A 14,470-nucleotide genomic window follows, 5' to 3' on the forward strand; every position below is an offset into this window, starting at 1 on the left:
CTTAGTTTTTATCCGGTGCTTTTATTTATTTATTTACTTATTTATATTTGATCTTATATTTATATATTTTTCAGAAACACATTTTCAGATACAAAAATGTTTAAAAGACTTAAACATTTATGTTTTGTCATGTGTAATTTGGCGAGAAATCGCCAAAAGTCGCCTAATTTAGCTACTATTTGGCGACATTTGGGTTCGGTCCCTGTATCACAGTAATATGCAATTGAATAAATGTAATTGACCACTTTGCTAGCTGTAACCGTAATTCTACCCTGCTATTGCTTTCCAGTAATTTCCAGAAGCAGAAAGTACTAAAAATATCTCGGCTGCTGGTTGAGAACTATTTAATGCCGAAGAGAGAGCATTTGCTTTCAGTTGCTTAGTTATTCTTGTGCGAGTCTTTAGCTCCGCGTGAAGTGAGATATATCCGAGTTAGCTTTCTCTTTAGATGCGCTTTGCATTGCATTATGTTTAATGTTTTTAGTGGTTTGAAGCGTAACTACTGATTGTACTGTATGATCTGTACTGTAACAACTGTACGAGTATTTCTGCGGAAAATTCCAGAATTTTTAAGTGTTTATTTTGCTAAAATAAATTTTTATTAACCTATCATTACGAACTATCATTACCTATCATTACTGTGCATTCGATCTATTACGAACCCGTACACACGCAACAATTTTTATGCATGTTGTTTATCCTAAAATGAAATCAATACCGGTGTTAATATTAACATACTATTTCCTGCAAAATAGAGGCATGAAGTCACACGGAAAATATTTAAGATAAAATCGATTTTATAAATTAAAGAAATACTTGTTTCAGAATTTTTCTAATCGATTTGAAATAAAAGGGGAGAAGGAAAACAAGGAACAGAGAATAAAAGAGCACTGCATCATTTCCATTTTCACTGTAGTTGCCCTCTTTAAAAAGGCATGAAAAACTCCTCTGGTCAGACAAGGTGTTACCAATTAATACTTTCAACCTCAAATGACGTAAGAATGTTTTCATGAATGAAAAGTCAAAATTAAGTTTTAGAAATGTTGACATTACTTTTAAAATAAAGTCACCAAATAAATATATATTGTTGCCCATCCAAAATATATGTAAGATCTTTCATTTATCTTCGGTGTTATAAAAATTCGTTGCTGAATACATATAGTATTATATCAATCATTTAAAATGTCATTCTTTTTTAACTTCTAATCTAAATAGTATTTTACGATATTTTTAAACTTGAAGCTGTCGTAAATAAATTAAACTTGAAGCTGTCGTTTTCATGACTGTCGTAAATAAAATAGGTTTCTGGTACCTTAATCGTAAAGTATCCTTTGCATTAAAAATAAAATGTAATGATTATGATGAAATTTTGTAGGAATATATAAATTGAAAGGTCTTTTTACATCTTTTTATTTATACTCGTTTTGTGGATACAGTTTACTTTTTAAATGTTTCATGCTATTTTACGTTTTAAAACAAAACACAGAAACAAACACCAGAGCTTCATATTCTTCAACAGACTGAAATATAAAAAAGATAAAAATTTAATTTGATGCGTTGGCGAGAGTAGATAATAGTTTTATTTAAAAAGAATAGTGAAATGTTTTTATTTCTTATTAAATGTTTTATTCCAAAGATCGTTAGCCCAGAAAAGCTATTAATTTCAAAACTACATTTTGCGCCGATTCTCTTTTCAAACTGTTGCTACCAAATATAATCGCCATGTAGTATATTTAAAGAAACTAAATAATGAACAATCTGCATGAATGTATAAATGTTTTCTGACGCTATGAAGAAACAACGGTACCTTAGAGTCATTAAATTTTAAATAACGTAGTTCTCCAACCAAACATGAGCACTTGGAAGCCCGAATTTTGAATTGTTTTTATTATCTATTTCATATTTTGTAAAACTTTATCGAATTTTTGATTAACAAACTGAAAGATTTCAAAACGAGCAATGGCAACACTGTACGGAAAAAAGAAACATATCTTATCTCCAACGCGCGAGACTCTGTATCGGAAATTCCAAAGATATGCTGTTTCGCTGTTTTTAAATATTTTGTGATATTGCTATTGAATTAAATTTTGTGTGTTTTAAGTGCGAAGAACTTGTTAAATAAAGGTAACACGCAAAATGTTTCCAAAAAAAAAAAAAAAAAAAACCTCCCTTTTGGGCGTAATATAAAATCTGAAAGCTTTCAGATTTTTTTAAAAGTGTTTTAATATGTTTAAATTTGTTATACATTTTAATTTTAAAAAAAAATATTACGATACATTCTTTTCTGAAAAGCTGCATTACAACCTAAAAATTTCAAATTATCATTTCTTCCCCCCCTTTTGTTATCTTAGAATTTGAATCAGTACGACCATTTGCCAAAATAGACTCTCCTTGCAAGTCTGCCCCCTCATTAAATCTGGAAGGAATTCAAGCACGGGATAAGAATTTCCCTGCTGTAGACAGATGTGCGTGTACTTTAACAAGCGGGAAAAGGCGGAAGGGTGAAGGTAAAAATAAAGCATAATAATAGTTAATCTTTATTCAGCTGTCTGTTCAAAGGCAATTGAAACCAGGATGACAACTACATTATCTATGTAAGTGGGCTGTCGCTGCTCGTTTTCCATGTAAAACAAAAGATGGATGCCTGCATTACTCTTTTATTTATGCAAACCGCGCATAAGAAAATTTAAATTGTGTAGCATACTGTAACAGTTTCGTTCCTGTTTGGAGCAGAGAAAATAGAATTAGTTACATTATTTCACAATGCGTTTGCAAAAAATACAAATTGGCTTTTTGCTTCAGTATTCATCTGAGACATACTATATACTTACTTTCAATTGCAAAGTTTCTTAAAATAAAGGCAGAACTTGATGAAGACTATCCTGCCTTTGAGGATAGGAAGAGATCTATAAAAACTAACTTACATACGTATGCCGTAAAGATCCCTGTTAATGAAATAGTTTTACTGCTTAAATTATTTAAAAATAGAACGGTTCCAATCTTTCCGCGTAGAATTCGAAGAGATATATTTTCTAATTATTTACTCAAATAAATACATAAAGGAACCAGATACAAATTTAATGATAGATAATTTTTGACTCAAAACAGATATCCACAGCCAGATCATTGAAATTTGTGTAAATGTAATGAATGAAAAAACAATGAAAAATGTTTGGCCCCTTATCGTATAAAAGAAAGCTTTATGTATTTCCAAATCAAGTGCTTAGAACCATGACCACCAGTGTAGGATTTACGTATAAGCTGTACAAGCTATAGCTTAGAGCCCCCACTTTCTGTGGGGCTCCAAAAAGATTAAAATATTGTATAAATATAGTATAACAAACTTATAAAGGGCCCCATATCTCAAATAGCTTGGGCCCTCATCAAGTCTAAATAAATCCCGCCCTGATGACCAATATGGTCACACTAAGAAATGCCCAAGGATCTCGATATTCATCATGCTGAAGACTTCATTCTCACTACTGTATACATTTCTTTTTGCAAATTCAAAACTCTCAATATACATATATCACTATTCTTGATCCCACTGAAGAACATACCTTATAAGCGTCCTTGGGCTATTCATCATAATAGTGCATATCAGCCATTTCAGTATATATATTGTATATAGTAGTCGTAGTTATTTCATTTAACCCGGGATTCATTTTCTTTACATCATGTATTTCCTGAAATGCTAGTACCTCTATAGTATCCATAATATATTATGCTTAGAAATCTCTGCGATCTTTTACTTTTCAAGGTCCCGAAAGCATGTCATATTGTTCCTGTGAACTAACTCACTGACATTCTAATCTTTATCGCCTTGCTCGTAAAGCTTACTGATCTACTAGCAACTGTTTAGAATCATGACCACCAGTGTAGGATTTACGTATAAGCTATACAAGCTATAGCTTAGAGCCCCCACTTTCTTTTTCAAGTCTAAATAAATCCGGCCCTGATGACTACTATGGTTCGTAAGAAATGCCCAAGGATCTCGATATTCATCATGCTGAAGACTTCATTCCGGCCTCGATGACCATGCGCTTGTTTTGTAATTAACTCCATTTGGCCTTAGAATTCTTCCACTATAGGTAAAAACTCTTAAGGGGTTCTTAAGCCTGAAGTATAATCATTGTCCACGGTCTGTGGATGAAAAATGAAATAAAAAACAAATAACAAAATGGTTATTCGTTATAGTCAGAGATGAGTTGCGTCAACTTTGATTTGGCTACCGACACTCATCATTGCTAAATGGGCAAACGGATTATATCAGAGGAAATAGCCCGGGATTTTACCGAATATCATGAAGCTTTTCATGGAATTCCTTATTATGTTGTTTAGGAGCTTGACCTCAGAATCTTTTCAGTATTAAAATTTTAGTTGATAAAAACATGATGGATGTCAAAGTGTCTCGGAGGAGATCACTGCTGGTATGTTCCGACCCCATTATGTAGATTGGCTAGCATAGAAGCATATTTTTTGCAAGCATAGAAACCTTCACAAAGGTACCTCACAAGGTCCATAAGATGAAGAATCTTTATGATGATCAGTTTGCAACTAGAAAAAGTAATCTTCATAAAGGTGATCCGGCATAAAGATGCCCGAATCTTTATTGAAGTTTGCTTTCTCAAGCTACAATTATTTCGCCGATTGTAGGAAAAAATGGCTTGGACTAACTGGTTTTAAAATAATGATAAATCTGCAATAAAGAGGTATTTTTTACACAAATAACACACATATAACCGCTGCGGATTAAATTCTGTTATTACATGATAAATTCTGAATTCATTGACATATTAAATAACCTGCTAGTGATTTTCGCTACCCTTTTTCAAACGAGCTTTCAATTAGGGAAGGTGGTATCCCCCTACCGGAGGTAATAAGCCGCGAATCAACGTTGAGGCAAACCGCCATCTGGGTCGGCTTCAGCTTTCTGGCGCGCCCCCACCCTATAAGAATAACCGGAGCAGATGAGAAGAAAAATGGGCCTCCTCTAAAAGCATATCCATCCACAGGGAGATTTGAAAACTGTTTCACAATGAAGTCTTCATCAGTTTATAGGCATTGTAACTGGCCCTCTTGACAGCTGCGGCATTTGTAAAACAAGTTTTATGTAACGCATAATGATCGCGTTCAAGCCGGGGGATCACATCTGCCCACTCAGAACTGCTGTGATTGTTAATCACACCCCTCCAACCCACTTCTACGAAAACTTTCGTGGCAGTTTGAGTTTTTGAATCGTTCGGAATGATTGTCATTCATTTGAAAACGAAGTTTCGTTGAATTTTCGTATTTTCGACTTTCGTTTAAAAAACAGATCTTTTAAGTAAATGTTTATAAATTAATTTTAAAAGGGAAATATATAAATTTGTACTTATCTCTCGAAATGCATTTAGCTTTTTCCTTCTTGTAATCAATATCAATATAAATCCCGAAATGGATTTTGCGAACTACACCTAGATTAACTGGAATTCCGTATTATCCGAAATGAGCATGTAAATGTAAATTGGTACTTTTTTTTTTTTTTTTTTTTTTTTTTTTTTTATTATCATTGGACATTTTTACTTGAATACTGCATGGATATAAAGAAAATTCACGCTAAATTTCTTACACATGCGATCTAAATGCCTTTGAAAACAGCACTTTGCATATTGAATAATAGTGTGCCCTTACCTCTGCTAATACTTTAATGCTGTAGCGACTACGGACATTCAAAGAACGGTTTTAAAGCAAAAATAATAGTCTAAAAGACACTTTCTAAAAAAATTAAAACATTAAAATGTATTTAAAATGATTTTTTTTTTTTTTTTTTTTTTTTTTTTTTTTTGGGCTTTTTATCATTTTATTTTAAAAGTATAAGAAAAATTATCCATACTAGGATTCAGTTAAGAGATTTTTTAGTTTTAGGACTATTATGTTTTTAGATATAATAAATAAATTATATATTTTCCGCTTATTTTCCTTTTAATGTTCCTTTAAAAAATCGCATTTATTTTTCAATCAGATCCAGGGGGGAAAGAAGATGATTTATAATAATTAAATGATAGGAGAAAAACACTTATTGCCTATGTTGTTTCTAATAACTATATTCATTATGTAATACTCCCTCGCAGAAAAATAAAATACAATAGGTTCCACATATGTGCGTACCGAACAAAGTGTCATGCTTTTTTTTTAAATTAATATTTACAATAAAGCATAACTTAATATTTTTATTTACAATTGATATTAAGCTATAACGAAAATTCCAAAATTTCAGCCAAGTTTCAACTGTGCTTCGAAGAAGATAAGATAGCCTTGAAAATGTATAGATTCATATAAATGAAAAATTGCAAATAATGTAAGTAATTTGATAAATGACAAAATAACTGATTAAAACTAACATTGATTCAATATAAAATAATTTGATTGCATGTCAAAACTGTCATATATTCAAATACATTCTCCAAGAATGATATTCAAATAGTAATGACTTGTTTATTTTGCGGAGTATATCTGTTCAAGTGCTTCTCAAGAATATATTGGTGAAAACGAAACTGGCTTTATTCATTTCGTTGCATGCGACAGTGTATCTAGATGAGAAGGAATTTTTTTGCAAACATATTGTTACGAAATGTACAGGCGCGGTGAGATAGCTTTCCCGCAAAGCAGATTTAGGGTTGCCGTAAAATTGAAAGGGAAGGCATGGTTGCCACATTTGGCGAGAAATCGCCCGTTTGGCGACATTTGGCAATAAAATTGGCGATATTCTATGTACGGTTGGAGAACCTTTTGGAACGAATTCTTACCGGTTTAGCTCAGAATGTTCTCGAACATAAGCCGAAAGCTATATAAACCCTGCTGGCCCGCAGTCAGTGTGTGTGTGTGTTCCTCGTCTAGCGAGCTGACACTAGTCAATTATTGATCTAGTGTCTGGAAGTCTAGCGCCGAGTTGGTCGTCGAGTACATCGATAGAGTCTTTTAGTGTATCGCGAATTAGTGCATCGTCGAGTTTTGTCTAAGATTGTGCTGAGTCGAGAGCTATACTGTGTATCGTCGAGTGCATCGCGAGTTGTAGTGTGCAGAGTACGTGGAGTTCCGAGAAAGACCAAGCAGAGTCGGGAGGTGTACTCTGGTGCTTTGCACGACAACATGTCCACTGGACTGATCAGTGGAGGACTGTTCTCTTTACGGATGAGTCCAGATTTAGTCTAGAAAGCGATAGTAGGCGTTATTTGCTATGGAGAGAACCTGGAACCCGTTATCATCTGCCAAACATCCTTTAAAGAGATGCATACGGAAGAGGCAGTGTCTGTGTTTGGGGTGGTATCTCTTTGGGTGGACGCACAGACCTGCATGTCTTTCCAACGGAAACCGTGAATGCTCCGGTTTATAGAGATGACATCCTTGATGCTTATGTGCGCCCATGTGCCGGGGCAATAGGTGATGCTTTCCTGTTATAGGACGATGACGCAAGACCACACAGGGCTTGCATCGTAAATGATTATCTTCAACAGGAAACAATTATGCGCATGGAGTGGCCAGCTCGATCCCCGGACTTGAATCCTATCAAGCGCGTTTGGGATGCTTTAGAGAGATGTCTAGCTGCTCTCAATCTGCCCCCTCAGACCCTTGCCGCGCTTGCAACTGCTTTGCAAGAGCAATGGCTCTCGCTTCCTGTGGAACTGATAGACAGCATAATTGAAAGCATCACGCGTCGCTGTATGTGCTATATTGCTTCTAGAGGCGACCATATTCCATATTGAAGGTACTTTTCCTATAGCAAACTGACACCTTCGATTTGTTCATTTTATACATGTGCTAATTTCTATACTACCATAATTGTCTGGTAATTTATTTTTGTATTATTTGATACCTTACTATGTATTGTATATTGTGGGTAAGTTTCATAAAATTCTACATGTAACTTTTTCAGTAACGGGATTTTTGTGATTTTTCCTTAATTTATGATAACCAGTGTATATGTTTGGATCTACGCTTGCGGAGTCTTAAAATTATCCGATGAATTTCGTATTCAAACACATTAGTCTGTTTACAGCTATTGAGAGTGCTAAGAAGCCCACATCCCTTCTGATGCTGCAGATGAAGTTTTTTCACTGATTCCTGGCATCAATGTAGGCTGGACTAGCCCACACATTGTCGACGGCCTTTTGTATCAGCTGTTTTGGACTATCTTTGGTATGTGTTAGTTCCTGCACAACAAGGAAAGCCGGAACAGCGTCATAGTTTCAGAGTTGTTGTTACCAAGACATCTTGCAATAATGGTCTGGCTGTGGTCAGAATCAGTAGATCTTGCCTTAAAGAGCTGAGATCTCCTAATTATATCTATCATTCTTAACCTTGGCATCAACTGTGTAATGTAAAAATTGTTTTAATATTCTTTTCATTTGTGTATATGTGAATTATCCTATATGGAGAATATTTGAAAATTAAACCATGACTATATGTTTTGAACCTCTGAGATGCTAATTAATAATTTCCTTGAAATTATGAATAGAAATAAATATAATCTTCAAAATTGCGTAAAGTGTGAGAAATAACTTTGGAGGCACAAATTCATTACAGAAAAATGTTCAACGACCTGAAAAGTTTGCACAAGTTCTCCTGTCAATTAAAAATTCAAAGTGTTAATTTCCAGCTGCAGAGTTCAGAAAAATATGCTCTGGAAAATTATTTATTGAAAAACGGTCAAGAAATATAGATATATTCAGAGATAATAAATGCATGTTTTCTAATTTCAGTTAAACTTTTGCCAAATTTCAGAAATTTTCTTGCAAATTTTATGTATCTGAAGTGAAGTAGCATCTAAAAGTCTAATGCCCCGTGCCACCTTCTTCAGTGTACTTCAGCAAACGAATGCAGTAATAGAGGAACCGATTTAAATGCTGTCATTGCAAAACTCTGTCTGGGTTTCCACTCAATCTATCTTTTGCGGAAAACGAAGAAGGTTGATTTGAAATCATGAATATCTTTCCATATTATTTTCGTAGCCACAAATGGCTGAGTAACATGGAATATTCGAAAATATTTTTCATAGTTTAAAATTTTAAGAAAAACCATATGAAAATTTGAATTTTGTTATTTTATAAAAATAATTCCTCTAAATACTAATTTGTGATATCTAAATTCATTACGCGATTTGCGGTACATTTTGCACGCGAAAGTCTTAATACAGTCTTAGAATCTGTGTTTTAAAAGCGAAGACTTCCGTCAAAGAATTTGAAACATGTTGTACAGGTACAAAATCAAATGAAAAATAATCTATCGAATGGCCTATCAGATATAAGAATTTAGCTTGTAGGGGTACAGAACAGAAAAGATAGAGAGGAAATAAATAACGAAAATTCTTCGCTTTTAAAGAATGTAATTTTCATGTTCTTTTATAAATCCTTTTTTACCCTCTCCCCTTCCCAATTTCATTTATTTTCTGACTAAATTGCATAATTTAAAATGTTTTCTATTGTTAAATGCTTTATATTAAATGTGGAAAATTCATGTTACAGTTCTTCGTTTTTTAACTGAATACGACAGAATGCTTGTCATATTAAACTGAGAAATACTGTCCTCTGAGAATAGTACACAAAATGAGTCAAGCAGGGTGGCTTTTCTATAAACGTTCCTCCCTCTTCAACTCCTATCGTTTGGGGAAGTACAGACCACCTGTTCCCGAACGCTGCCAGCTGTGTGTTGCAAACGAGAGGTTTCTGTAGTTTGTACGGCTTACCTAGAGTGAAACACTATTCCATGGAAGAGATTTATACATCTCGAAAAGAAATGGATTAATTTTTGGAGGCAATACAATATTTTGTTTGATAGCGAAGGAAACACCTGTGTTCAAAATTTAAATATGTAAATTTTGTAAAATATGTAGAAATATACTAAAAGTATAATTTTGAAAGGAGCAATTGATGTGTATATTATTTTAGGATTAAATATCTCTTGAATGACAAGTTGCAGATTTATACTTAGAGTAAAATAAGTAGTAAAAGTAAATTAAAATGTCTTAAGTAAAATACTTATCTTATATTTTACTTATGACAAAAATATAAGATAAGTATTTTACTTAAGACAGGCCTTATTTCATATTAAATAAATCAAAATCATATTCATATACCAGGTTTTAATTAAAATATAGCCAAAATTTTTATTTGGGCCCTCGCCAAAGAAAATTTTAACTAATCGCCCCCCCCTTTTTTTTTTTTTTTTTTTTTTTACCAATTAAAAAAAATCCCTCTAATAAATACATTCTACTTTAATTTTTTTTATTATTATTTATTATGTCATATAACAATTCTTGCCAAGAAAAGATATGGCGTGTATTACAGACATCTTTATGAAAACTGTAAATTCAATCAGATAAACTTTTTAGATTTAATACTGCTTATGGGTTCATAATAGATTGAATGCACACAGAACCGATGATTCTTGATGAAATTTGTTTTTCTAAACGCTTTACAGTTCTGGAAGTTTTCACAAAAGTACTCATATAGCTCTTCTCAATATGCCAGAGCATAGTCTGTACTTATCTCTTCAATATCTAATAAATTGAAACTACTGTTGACACAAGACAAAATAAAAAGCCTCAAATGCATAGGCTCGCACAATAATCTCTTAATACTCTGAGCTGAAGTCTGAACTAAACTCCAGACTGATGTTCTTCCCAATCTTCTACAGTTTTCCCCTATGTGCTGAGAAATTTCTTGTACCTTCAATTTTTCGGAATAGCTGGAAAGTGTATACAGTTATATAGGGTGGATACAGTTAGAGTTACTCTGGGTTACAGTTATATAGAGATCGGCCCAAAATGCCGCTAAATAATCGTCAAGTTTAACGACTTTTGGTTATTTCCGCCAAATCTGGCGACAAAAATGAGTCGCCAAACCATCGTTACCTTGGCGCTAACTTGCCAATTTCTAAATATTATAGAAAATGCATTGCCGATTATTAATGAGGTAAAAATGGGATACTCTTTTAAAGAGAGGAAAATTGCATATCCGCGAAAATAGCGGAATGACCAAATTGTGTTACTTTCATCTTGCCGTGGAACTCGCGGTATAAGGAGTCAGAGGATTAAAATAAGAAGCTAAAATGCAGTGTTTATTCTCAAAAGGCTTTATTTTAACAGACTTTGAAATTCATCAAACTACTATGAAACAACAATGTTTTTACTCCATTGCTTCATTACTGAATTTCTGTATAAATATTTCACTTTTTTAAGTTTATAATTCACTAGCTACTTCTGCGGCCAACCACTTAGTATGAAAAAGAAAAAAATATATAATAAATTGCGTGAGTCCGGATAGTGCCAGTGCATGAGTCCAGTTAGTAACTGACAATAACAGAGATGCATAAATGCGTCTATTGCTTTTAAATCGCCTAGTTTGGTAATCGACAGCAGACGGGCTAAAATTGAAAGCTATGTTTTGCCGAATGGCAGCGCGGTGGGATATAGAAGGTAAATGTATTTCATTTCGGAAAGTGGCAACACATTTCGTTTCCTGTTTAAATTTGAAACACAAATATTTAATCTTCCTTGAAGTGCAATAAATCGCCGAATTTATTAATCAAACATTCATTAAATTCGCACAAAATTTGAAATAAATAATTTTAAAAAAATCGAATAATAATAGCGACGGCAGAATTTTATTCAAACGATAAATGTCGTATAGGCTCCGTTAATTAAAAGTCCCACTTGTAAAATATTCATTTCCGCACATGCAGTTTTATTCTGTGTAGCTTAAACAAAAAGGAAAGCTGCCTTGTAAAAAACTTATTTAAGAAGCGATTTCTTTTGCAAACAGCAAGTCTTAATATAACATTGTAGAATGAGGAAAAATCCTTCTCGTCGCAGAGAGAGAGGGGAAAAAAAAAATTCGTCAAAGTTTTAAAAAATAGGAAATCGATCATAAAACAAATTTCAAATTTCAAATTTGGTCTTCCACATGCTCATATTCGTTGGAGGATTACGTTATTCAAAATTCGATGACTCTATGTACCGTTGTTTTATCACAATACGAGAAATATACATACATTTATGCAGATTTTTCATTATTTAATTTCTTCAAATATAATGCAGGACTCTAACATTTTGTGGCAACAGTTTGAAAAGTGAACCGACATTTATGAGTCCGACGCAAAATGCCAAAACGAAACTAATAGTCCTTCGGGATTCAAATCCCTTTGGACTAAAAAAAAAAAAAAAACTAACGAGAAAAAAAAATTTTAGCTCAATGAGTGAAGAGTGGTAGAACTATTTGTATTGTCTAGAAAAATAACAGTTAATGTTTCTTTTCGCAATATTTTACTTTAGAGCCAGCAAGCTAACTAACTGCAAAGAAGGTTAACAAAATTTATTGTTATTGACTTCAGACTTTCCTTATGCGTCTATGTCTTCCTCTTCGCCGACTGGCCGAAGGAATTCCAGCTTTTCAAGTATATCCAGAGAGTTTTGTCCAGCTGGTTCTGTGTGACCTAATCTACATCATTTTGACGCTCCCCACTGGTTTTTAGACCAGGCTCGGCAAAGAAAATGTTCTGAATTTCGTAGTTTTAACTGGAGAATTGCATTCATATTTAGCAACATAATATGTATTTCACATACACAATACTTATATGGCAATTATAAATTAAAGAATCTTATACGAGCGCAAATCGAAAAGGAACATTATCAAATAATGTTAAAAAGGAGAAAAAAATACCTCGAATTGTTTTAATTTATTTTTTAACCGATTTCTCAAAGAAAGCCGAGAAAGGTGGTAAAAATCCAGAATTTTTTTAATTAAATATATCCGTCAGTTTTTGTCTTACGGATATGAAACCTCTTCTGTTCTATTTTTATTATTATTAAATTCCTACCGTTAGCTCACGCTTTCCTTATATCTTGTTCAAATTTTCAATGGTTAATAAAATACTTTTTATTCATTCACTCAAGTTCAAATACACTTTTTTTAAACTTGTAGTGGATGACACTCGATGTCAATACAGTTTTTTCACATATTAAAGTCAATTCCTACTTATTGATTCCTGTTGATCGGAACTAAAGTTATTCTGTTTTTTTAAATATATTATAAGACTTACAAATAATGGCCGTTTATTAGGAATTCTCACGTGCTGTAAAAATTAATTTTATAACAACTTATAAATAATAGTACATGACTGTGACAAATGGGATTGTAATATTTAACAAAAATAAGTGGCAACAGTAAGACAAGAGTTCTAAAGATTTTTAAAGTATATGGAATTAAAGAATTGTAGTTTTATAGAGGTGGATGAAGCGGATGTAATTATACAGAGGCTGTTCACACATTTTTTAGACGATGTATATTGTATTAAAGAATTGTAGTTTTATAGAGGTGGATAAAGAGCAGATGTAATTATACAGAGGCTGTTCACACATTTTTTAGACGATGTATATTGTATTCACAAAACTAAATTACATAAAATTCTTGTGTTTTAAATGTTCTATTTGACAATCCTTATTCTGAACTATCTTTCGACACCGTAATTTCCAGGATAATACTTTTGAAGTGGCAGAAGAGGTATTCTATCCCATTCCTCCTGAACAGCTTTCCAGAATCCTGTTAGGGTTTTGGGACAACGTTTGGATAATGCAGTTTTTAAAAGTCCGAAAGCATAAAAAACCATAGGTGACACATCGGGAGATTTAGTAGGGATATCAGTGAAGGGTATGGCGTTTGATACCAGGTTTTTGTTTCATTTCTTTTAGGAAATTTACAGTGGATTTTGATGTGTGACTGCTAGCTTTGTACTGGTGGAGTCTCACAGATGGATGGCACTGTGGGTAAAGCGATGGTATTTCATTCAGAAACATTGGCGATAAAATATGTTCCTGATAGTATTTGGAGTTAACATTTTTTTGCACTCTCTTTATTTTTAACTTGCCATTATAAGAAAAACCAGCAACAATCATGAATCTCTTAGAAAAACTTTCTTTCAATTCTTTGAACCATGTACTTAAATTTTTTCTCCCCTTTTATGATAATAAATGGCTCTTTTTTTGTTACAATAATTTAAAGATACCCATGCTTCATCTACTGTGACAACTGTTTCCCATTTTGCTTTGGATAAGTGTTTCTCATATAGAATTCTGCAGCTTGTCATGCGTTGTGCGATATGCTTTGGAAGAAGACGATGCACATTGCGTTTTTTCGCTTTCTTAAGATTTAAATCAACGTTTATCATTTTGTTTACAGTGGACGTGCATTTTAATGATTTTGCAACTTTTCTTTGACTGGGGGGGGGGATTTTCTTTTAACATTAAACAACGTACCTTTGCAATAGTCGAAGATGTTCGTTTTTTCCTTGGATACTTGTTTGGAATTTTTGTCCCACTTGAAGCTCCAATTTGACGTTTTTTTTTCCTTTCTTGTTGATGATATTACCTATCGACGCTTTAGATATCACAAAATCATGACTTTCACATCGTTTTTGGATAACGGAGTATGCATAT

General features: G+C 33.2%; 1 protein-coding gene across 2 annotated transcripts in view; it reads left to right on the forward strand.

Annotated features, from left to right (window-relative positions):
• LOC118197174 (mannan-binding lectin serine protease 1-like) overlaps positions 1–14,470 on the forward strand; it is a 183,870-nt gene that overhangs the window by 132,744 nt on the left and 36,656 nt on the right. The gene's annotated exons all lie outside the window — the stretch shown is intronic.

This window comes from Stegodyphus dumicola, chromosome 8 (genome assembly GCF_044657685.1).
Source record: "Stegodyphus dumicola isolate Sdum_Otavi_A_Nest chromosome 8, ASM4465768v1".
Taxonomy (NCBI): domain Eukaryota; kingdom Metazoa; phylum Arthropoda; class Arachnida; order Araneae; family Eresidae; genus Stegodyphus; species Stegodyphus dumicola.